We start from the raw sequence: 10,379 nt of genomic DNA on the forward strand, positions 1-10,379 counted from the left end.
AATAATTGACTACAAGGGTAAATTTGTCCTTAAAGGGTAATGTGAAATTGAATTAAAATCTCTTGGGATGTTAGTGTACTTTCTCAAACTCGAAGGAGTTTTGTGAATACACAAAAAACCTCATTAGGTGTTTAGTGTAATTAACCCATGAAACTCCATCAATGCATCCCCATTCGAAACGTGCGCTAATCACTTATTTTGTCGAGACGACTTCATCAAGTACTTCTACATTTGCATAAAAATCTGATGCATTTACCAGTTGAGTATTTTTATTTGTTAGAAAAAAACTGAGATAAGAGAGAATGGGAAGAAAAGAAGGAGAAGAATTAGGGGTTGCCACTGCCTCCAAAGCGGACGGCTAGGGATATGTTTGTTGTTGTGTTTGTATCGAGAGAGACCTGAGTTCGTAAACTCGTGTCGTTTCCTCTTCCAACTTGATTTACCATTTTTTTTTTCTTTTAAAAAAAAAAACAGAAAGAGCTCGCGTCTCTCTCTCTCTCTGTGAAAACTGGAAGCCCTAATTCATAAAAATTCCTGGATCAAATCAAATATTTAGGTTGGATGGAGGTATGTGTGATCATGTCGTGTTTTTTCTGCTTGAATATTCATCTTGTTTTCAATAAATAAATAAAGAATATTGATCTTGTACCAGAAAGAAGACAAAGGAGGAAGAGATGGAAAACATGTGACTTTGGTGGGTACTTCAACTTCTATAGGCATTTTCATTTGTATTTCACAGCCTTCTGAAATGCATGCAAGGGCAGCAAAAAGATCAATATTTCTAATTAAGCACTACAAATCCAAATGCTCACCAAAGAACTTGTGCAACCCTAGAAATGAAAATATGTGAATACTAGAACCGAAAGGAGTTGAAGATCTTCATTGGGGTTTTCACACCTAACCCTTTCATTGAAGAAAGCAAGAAGAAGAAGAAGAACAAAAAAAAAAAAAGTTGACATGGATGGCGTGGCAAGGTTTTGCTATTTCCAGGAACACAGTGTAGCAGGTTTTTACCGTTTTCAGAAGCCAACTGCAGTCCATTTCTTGATGCATGGTCCAAGGAAAAGAACTCCATAAAGGGGGAAGAGAAAGAAGAAATGGCAGTGGAAATTCGGCAAAATAACATGTTACATACACAGAAGGATTAATGAGTCGTTGGAGCCCTCCATTATTACCGTGCAGTTTAGGGGAAGCTAGCTTAATTGTTTAAAATTGTTTGATCTCTTTCACTAATAAATGGAGCCCCAATAAGAAGCAGAATTATGAGTCCCCATATGCAGGTGCTTTGAAGTACTCATTGAGAGAGAGAGAGAGAGAGAGAGAGAGAGAGAGAGAGAGAGGTCACAAGTGTTGGTTAAGGTACATTTTGCACTGCAAACTAGGCACTATGCCAAGAACTCGCCGGCTCATTCTGTACATTTCAGTGACCAGAACGCGGCTTGGAGAACCCTTCCCTCCGTTACCACATCCGAGTTGATCGCAAAAAATGTAACAGAGAGATTTTGGAAGATGATCATCTTCCATTGTATTTGTGTGCAGGTATGATGAAGATGCCCAATATCATAGACCCTTAACTGTAAGTTCTTGCTAGCTAGTTTAGTCCTTGAGTTTTATTTGTCTCTCACATAACTCTGAATTTGCTAAGCAAAATGCATAAGAAGTGGAGGGAAACCAATCACTGATGAAGGAGAAGAAATGGCTGTGGTGGAGATAGAGGTTGTTGGCCCTTTTCATGTGCTGTGCACAAGAAGATCAAGCTGTTCTACTTTTGGTGGATGTGCAGAAAGGTAGAATTCATAATAAGAAACCTTGTAAGTTCTTTCTTTGCTAGTTTCTTTTCTTGGTAAATGTGCCAATATAGGGAATTACAGTGGTAATCTTCATTTCGTATAGTGTCTACAATTTGTTTGAATTCCTCACTCCGTAAATTAGAGTAGTATAAAATATCAATTTGTAATCCTTGTCACAGGATGATGGCAGTGGAGAACTTGTGGGGCCTTTTTCTGTGGGAAAAAGTGGACACTGTGCATTTAGGGTTTTAGGCGACAAATCGGATGATGAAGGTGAAATTTTGGAAATCAAAGGGATCAAAGGATGGTTCCAGGTCACGCGCCATGGGAAGAAGAGGTGGAGGGACTCTGGATCAAGGAGGCTTCCAGGACTTCCTAGGCTTCCGATTCTGATCCAAGTTCGGAGGATTCAGATGATTAATTCAGGTGCATTGATACATGCTTTAGGGAGGCTGTAAATATATATATAGTCAGGATCTTGTGATCTATGCTTTTGATATACATTTTGACACTTATTTTGTACGATTCACTTTGTAATGTATTACAACGATCTAAACCATCTATATTTTAGTACATTATTTATAGATCATCCTTGCAAAAAATTCGACAAACCCAAGATCACTAAAACATTCATTTGTAGTGAAAAATTTAACAAATACGATTCTACAAAGAAATACTAAATTTAATCCAACGATCATATCATCAAATGAGCCACTGAGTTTTTGTAGCAGACCACAATCTTTGATTTTTTATATTCCAAGGGATGTAACCCTGCACCAAAATTAAGAGAGAGAGAGAGAAAAAGAGAAGCCAATAATCCTATTGGACCACTAATGTTTTGCCACTTTGCAAAGCTAATACATGTAACTACAAATGGAAAGAAAGGCTTTGGTAGAGGGGACTTCGCAGGACTTCTATTGAAGTAACAAATTAAGCTTTTACTGACTATCGGATTAATGAACAAAAGTTTTTCACAATCTTGAGAAGATAGCCCAGTGAAAGATAGACAGATTAGGGACTTAACAGGGACATAATGATGATTAATTTCCACTTAATCATTTTGGGCAAGGATGCATGTTCAGTCGTTTCAAAAAAAACAAACAGCATGCATTTCTTTAGAGATGGTACTTAAATTATGATTGAATTATGAAGATAAGATGCACAATAATCAACAAGTGCTGCTTTCAACACCTTAGGACTTCTCACTAACTCAAAAAATAAAAAATAAACAAATTAAAAAAAATAGAATCATTAGTCTGCTACTATTCTTCGTTGATAGATAAACAGTAATTATATATACATATATACACACACACACACGTACTCTACATGCAAAAACTTATTCAAAACACACTAAATGAACAACAAAACATGTAAGAAATTTGTAGCTCAGTTGGCTAAGACAATTAATATAATTCACCTTGCACCTAAGATCTTGAGTTCATTTTCCCTAGCTTATATAAATGCTGCGTACAAGTTCCGGCTAGGATAATTGGGAAAGATCAAACAAATTTGAAGCGCTTAAAAAAAATGAACAGATGGATTTTTGTAATTGTATATCTGGCTTATGGGATTAGGTACTTCTGTATAATATCTACATTACAATCACAAAATCTAACAGATGAATGCTAAAATTTGAATACAAGATAACATTTTAATTCCAATATCAGACTAGTTAGTAATCCATTTGAAATAAGATGAATCATACTAGAGTTCTAATTAAATTACCAAAAGCATGCATCTTTTATATATTAGCTTTCTTGAAGAACACCTAACTCTATGATCTGATCTGATGACAGTACACTAAGATTATCCCCCCAGGCCACCAAAAAAAACAAGTTCAATATACACTCTTAAAATTCCTTGTTTAATTTATGTCTTAAAATATGAAATTTGTTCTGCATATGCTAATTCTAAGATAAATGCTGGCACCATCCAAGACACAGAGAAAGAAGCAGAAATAAATACCTCAAACAAAGCTGTCTTGGGATGAGTGTAATCCTTCACCACAAGAGACCTTGTGTTCTTAGTTCAGAAACATTTTCTATTGTTGATGAGTGAGTGATTGAAGCTGCCAGATGACCTGGTTGAATATCCTATATATATATATGTGTGTGTGTGTGTGTGTGTTATATCTAGCTAATTGAAAATATGAATACAAGATTTTAAAAACAGGCTTCTGATCAATCTGTATAATTTTTTATTGAAAAAGAAAAAGAAAAAATTGTAATTAGCAGGATGCCAATTACTCTCTTGGTTAATTGACTAAAAATTAAAAACCCTTTTATCCAAAAACATGAAATAATCAAGATCTGTATAAATAAAAAATGGTGGTGCAAGATCTAAAGTATATATATGCGGAACACCATTGATATATATACATATATGTGATAGCTATAGTTATGTATACCAGATCATGCTGGCAGCTTCAAGCTCTCAAACCAACAAACCAGACAAGGGAAGAAAGATGAACCAAGAAGCTGCATAAAGGTTTGGCCTTCGTTGGAACTTTTTAAGGAAACAGCTGAAGCTTTTCAGAATTTCACTCTCAGCTTAGCCTACATATAGAGAGGCGTGCATATTTTAGGTAAGAGAAAGAGGGAGGAGCCTCGTGACAATCCTACTGGCTCTCTCTCTCTAGATTATTCTATCTAGCTAGCTAGCTTCCCTCATCTCTGTATAAATGATAGCTTTTATGCACCTCTAGCTATCCCTCTCTCTATCCCTCATCCTCTACAGCAACTTACATGACATCGCACAAGTAAAGCGTTACTATGACATTTCGTGTCAATAATATAATGGCATGTAAATATAAAAATTTACACATTATATATTATCATTGATATAAGACGTCGCGTTAATAATTTACCTGTGTCATTTAAGTTTCGCTTCCTCTGTATACTCTAGCATTAAGATATTGAGTTTTTATTTTTTGAGTTTCTTTGTCCTCCTTACAGCTATAGACCTGAACCCTCTCTCTCCATTATTAGTTTATAGCACATTATAAATGAATATATTTAAAGACGAAAAAGGGACCACCATGTTCTGTTCACAAGTGTAATATTAAAACCCTATCTTCTTATATTTTTCTTGTTTTCCCAGATTATTTTTCAAGCTCAGAGAAAATTGATTCGTTGTGTAGTCAAAACTCTTGACTTATAGGGCAATATATATTCTGCTGGTTAAAGGATATATCAAATTTGTTCAATCTAGTTGACTTGGATTACCAAACTCTAAAGGAAAGAAAATATTTCTGATCAAATTATTCACGATGATTATAGAGTCTTCTAAAAGGAAAGAAAATATTTCTGATCAAATTCTTCATGATGATATACAAGGAAAGAAAATATTTCTGATCAAATTATTCATGATGATTATACAGTCTTTATCAATATATATAGAATGCAGCTGCAGGGAGCCAGCGATAGATGTGATAATTTCAGATTAATATTTGAGCCAAAAGAGAAGTTTGAAAAGTTAAGCGTGCTTTTCTCTTGGTCTGAAAAGTTGACGAGCAAGCATGCTTGCTTTGTTAAGTTAGGCGTGTCTTTTACTCAAAGCTTGGTGTAGGCTTTCTCCATCCATAACTAGTAGGATGGTGACAATTAATAGACCTTACCCATCTCAATACATTTCTATAATCACTACCAAGTTTGTGGCATGTATGAGAAACCCTTTAAGGGGCATATGGATGGGGATAACAAATTTAAGGATTCAGATAAATGTTATATGGTTAAATTTGCAATATTACAATTCACAAATCGAAAATTGGAGTAAGAAGAAAAGGCAGACAAGATATAAATCAATTTCGAATGAGGAATGCTAGCAAACTTCGAATAAGGATTGCTAGTAAACCTTCTCATTTGAATTTTCTCGGCTCTCCATCATATGTTGCAATGTCGCACGATGATCTAAACCGTCTATTTTCTAGGTTCTTTAAAGATCAACTTTACAAAAAAAAACCAAATATGGCATTTTTCAGCTGTCTAACAAATATAAGAACCATGCTGTTTTGTTAAATATTGATTTTTTACATCATTAGTCTAACATTTGAATGATTTCTGATTTAATTGAATTTTTGTAGAGTTGATTTGTAAAGATGAACTACAAAGAAGACAATTTTGGTCATGCAAGATGAGAAGAATAATAGAGAAAGCAGAACGAGAAGGTTTGACTGAGAAATTAACTCATTTCAAATAAGTTATTGCATGCATATAGATATTTCAAATTCATGTTACATCTACATGCTTTCTAGTTTATGTAAATAGCAAATTTAGCATTGTTATGAAATCCAAATCCTTTCTTTCAAGTCCTCCTTCAATTGATCTTCACAATAACCAAGACTTAGTTAATGGGGTTAATTACTGATCTTCATCAGTTTTAGCAGCTAGTAAGAGGAAATATGTGACCATGCATGTGCTTATAGCCGCTTGGTCCCTACAACACTGCAATTTCAATATCTGTTGTTCAATATTTATTTATACGAAGGGCAAGAATTGGCCTGGTTGGTGGAATCAATTGATCGATCGAGTCTAGTGTCCTCCTTTTGTCTTTAGCTTTGGGTGGTTCCTCTGTCTTTGGTTGACAACTACAATGACATGCAGAGAGACAAGTCCTAATGGGAAGGAAGGACCACAGCTTTTTAATATAGTGTTTATTATGGATAGGGTCACTTTCTTTTTTTATATAAATTTAGGCTCCAAGAGTTGGTATTACTGCTTCGGAGTTGGATTCTCTCCCTTTACTTTTCTCCTTCCCTCCCTCCCCTCTCTTTCCCCTCCCCTCCCTCTCCTCCTCTCTGCAATTTTCTCTTCTTCTTTCTCTCTCTACAAAAAAAGGTAAAACAAAATGATGATGTGACTTAATCTTAAGCATTCAATTAGAAAGGAAGGGAAGAGAGGAAAAATGGGATGGGGGAGAATCCAGATCCACTGCTTCATTTCATTAAGGTTCGGGCCTCAAAAAAAAAATAAATCAATTAGGTAGATAGTAGTGGTGGTTGTAAAATATAAAAAGCAATATATTCCAAACTTAGGGTTTTATTTGCCACTTCTGTTGCCAATTTCATGACGGAGCAGTTGTTGCATGCAGATGCAGATGCAGATGGGTTTTGTTTGTTCCCTTTTTTCTATATTATTATTAGTTTCTCTCATATTTATTAATTAAGAGTGGTGTAGAATCATTTTCTAGGTTACATTATCTCGTCTATATACTTGAAGGTGAAAATGCTTCACAAATTGGTATATATAAAGATTCAAGCCCTTGTTGTCATATAATTACGATCGTGCATGTTTTCCCATTGAAATTTGCCTTCTATATGTCCTCAACCATTTTATTAATGTGTCCTCTTATAATCTTTTCTGTAGAAAACTAGATAAACTTCAAAGTATATCCAAGACTTGAATCCGATGCGGAGCAAACCGCATGACTAAAACGGCACACATTATTAAAATTTAAGCATATAACCCAAAGCCAAGCAAAATAACTAAAATCTTAAGTTAATTAGAATTCATCGCACCTCGTCATAAAGAAGCTTTGGAACAATTGACCGATTCATGGACTGTAACTTAGTCTCCAGCGATCCAACTACACATAAAAAGCGAACAAATAGATTGTAAAATTTGGAGAAAACAAAAGATTACGAAATTGAAGTTGAAATTGCCATAAACGAGGAGTGCTCTCATCTTATAATAATTGAATTTCATTTTTCCTAGTTGAAAGGTGGATCATGATGAAATTTCCGTGCATGAAGCCAGAATCAAGTGGCACTAAGTGAACAACAGGAGAGGACATGCACACATCGCATATATATGACAGGTTGTGCCACCTATATTAGTTCTTTCGTTTGTATTCCTCTTTGACATTTCTGTTCATCTTATTCATTGGAAAAATGGATTATGTTGTCTTATCTGCTGATCCTGATAGGACCATTACTCATCATGCTTGGAATCTTTCTCCCTTAATTTTTTTTTTTTAAAAGTAACAACAACTAAAAGAGGATTAGTGTGACTTGTTAACTGCATCACAGTGACCTCTATGACTTGAGTAGTTGCTATTAATAATATAACCAAGATTGTTTAGTGAGAGGGAGAGCTTAACTACCCCATAGGCAGCGCTGTAGAACTTAATTAAAATCTCAAAGCTCTTGAGATTTACATGGAAATGGAGGTCACTCACCGCCCAATCTTAGTTCAACGGTAGGTGATCATTTAACTTTTGTTATTATACTTTTTCTTATTGTTGGATTAAAATTGAATGTGACTGCCATTTTTTTGAACCATTAAGTCTAAGAGAATAAGACTCTGAAGTATCTCATTTTTTTCCTTGATCACCTTGGAACTTGGCAATGAGCTGGTGCAACTACTACTTAATTAATAAAAAAAATCTTCAGCCTAACATATACTATTAGTTTTGGTAAAAATAATGTGTGCAGAGGACCATTCTATTATTAGACTAGCTAAGAGCTAGGTCGGCAGCAATTAAACTCATGTGAAGAGTACAATTAAGGATTATTATTCGTTAATACAACCATCACAGCAGTGAATATAAATCGAATAATCTTGGATCATAATAGTTTATGATCGACTTTTAATTTTTATTTTTAACCAACGATATTATCTATACTAAGGAGGAGGAGATGTGCTTAGCCTCACAATATATTAGCAATAATGTGTTTCAAATTTGCATTTGACGAGAATTGAATCTAAGACCTCTCAATTACAAATAAGGAGAAATATCACTACACCGCAGTACTATGTAGCAATAGTTTATGATTGATTAAAATATTGCTACGATTGCATCTAAGAGTAATAATTAAATATTAGATAACGATGCGTAATGATCTTTTATAACATTAAAAAGAAAATTTTCATTAAACTGAGAGAGCTATTATTTTAGATAGCCGGAACTACCTAATTTGTTTACTTGCATAAGATCCAGTCGTTTGATCACATTTAAGTTTTATTTATTTATTTAATTTTGTTTGGTTAAATTAATGAGACATGGCCATTAGTTGGTGACGTTCCACGTGGTGGGGGGCACGTATAAAGTGGTTACGTTTCCATGTTTGCTATGCTAAACATATCATCATTTTGGTAATGATGGTTTATGTGAGTACCACCATGGCAAACAAGTTTAGTCCAAACCAACGTATGAGGTAATTATTATTAAGTGCATTAATCAAAGTGACATGGTTCGGAATAACTTGATTGCACTGTCATCTAGGATTCGTGTCAAAACCATATGTATGCTGCTGCAAACTTTTCAACTTAGTTAGGCACATCCCGTATCCTCATTCACTAGCCTTCATGCACGCGTTTACGCGTGCAGAAGATATTTTTTGAATCACGATATGTTACGCATAACTTACACGTTTTAAGTGTATTTATATGCGTAAATTGACAAAAAGAAAATCAAATATTTGAAGTAAATGAATAATATTAGATCATGCTATAATACACTCCTCATGAACCAATTAAAACAGTTTAATTCACATAATAAAATCGGTCTATATAGAATTTACATTAAGAATAGAGAAAATAATATTTAATAAACAATTGATTGGATCATATTATTGTTAGCTCATTGTGAGGCTAAGTCCACCCCCTCCCCCTTAGTGTTGATAATATCGTTTGTTAAAAAAAAAAACAATCATTTGATAACTAATTTAATCACATTATTATCCGCGTGCGAAAGATTTTTTTTATAACTGGCATTACATGCCTTTTAAGATGTTTTGAACGTGTTTTAAAATAGAGAAAATAATATTTAATAAACAACTGATTGAATCACATTATTGCTAGCCTATTGATAGGTTAAGCCCACCCCCTCCCTCTTAATGTAGATAATATCAATTGTTATAAAAAAAAAATCATTTGACAACTAATTTAATGTAATTTAATCACATTATTATCCGCATGCAAAATACTTTTTTTATAACCGTCATTACACGCATCTTAAGATGTTTTGAATATGTTTAAAAATAAAGAAAATAATATTTAATAAACAACTAATTGAATCACATTATTACTAGCCTATTGTGAGGCTAAGCCCACCCCCTCCATCTCAATGTAAATAATATCATTTGTTAAAAAAAATCATTTGACAACTAATTTAATGTAATTTAATCACATTATTATCCGCGTCCAAAAGACTTTTTTTATAACCGGCATTATACGCCTCTTGAGATGTTTTGAACGTGTTTAAAAATAGAGAAAATAATATTTAATAAACAACTAATTGAATCACATTATTGCTAGCTCATTATGAGGCTAAGCGCACCCCGTCTCCCTTAGTGTAAATAATATCGTTCGTTAAAAAAAAATCATTTGACAACTATTTTAATCACATTATCAACTGCATGCGAAATACTTTTTTTATAACCGGCATTACACGCCTCTTAAGATGTTTTGAACGTGTTTAAAATAGAGAAAATAATTTTTAATAAACAATTGGTTGAATCACATTATTGCTAGCTTATTGTGAAGCTAGCCCCACTCCCTTCCCTTAGTGCAGATAATATTGTTTCTTAAAAAAAAACAATCATTTGACAATTAATTTAATCAATTATTATCCGCGTGCCTTTTTATA

General features: G+C 33.9%; 2 long non-coding RNA genes across 4 annotated transcripts; one reads left to right on the plus strand and one right to left on the minus strand.

Moving 5' to 3' along the window:
• The first annotated feature begins 486 nt into the window (after nt 1-486).
• On the plus strand, nt 487-2,363 carry LOC114824970 (uncharacterized). Of its 3 annotated transcripts, XR_003773622.2 has the most exons (4): nt 487-567; nt 653-1,539; nt 1,646-1,811; nt 1,970-2,363. It is a non-coding gene; the product is annotated as an uncharacterized lncRNA (long non-coding RNA). The 3 variants fall into 3 exon arrangements; XR_011580715.1 differs by having other exon boundaries at nt 653-1,811; XR_011580716.1 differs by having other exon boundaries at nt 653-1,787.
• LOC114824971 (uncharacterized) lies at nt 1,951-5,906 on the minus strand. The gene is made up of 2 exons (XR_003773623.2): nt 3,759-5,906; nt 1,951-2,242 (listed from the first exon to the last, which is right to left on the minus strand). It is a non-coding gene; the product is annotated as an uncharacterized lncRNA (long non-coding RNA).
• Nucleotides 5,907-10,379: the final 4,473 nt, after the last annotated feature.

The sequence above is a fragment of the Malus domestica genome, chromosome 05 (assembly GCF_042453785.1).
Source record: "Malus domestica chromosome 05, GDT2T_hap1".
Lineage (NCBI taxonomy): Eukaryota > Viridiplantae > Streptophyta > Magnoliopsida > Rosales > Rosaceae > Malus > Malus domestica.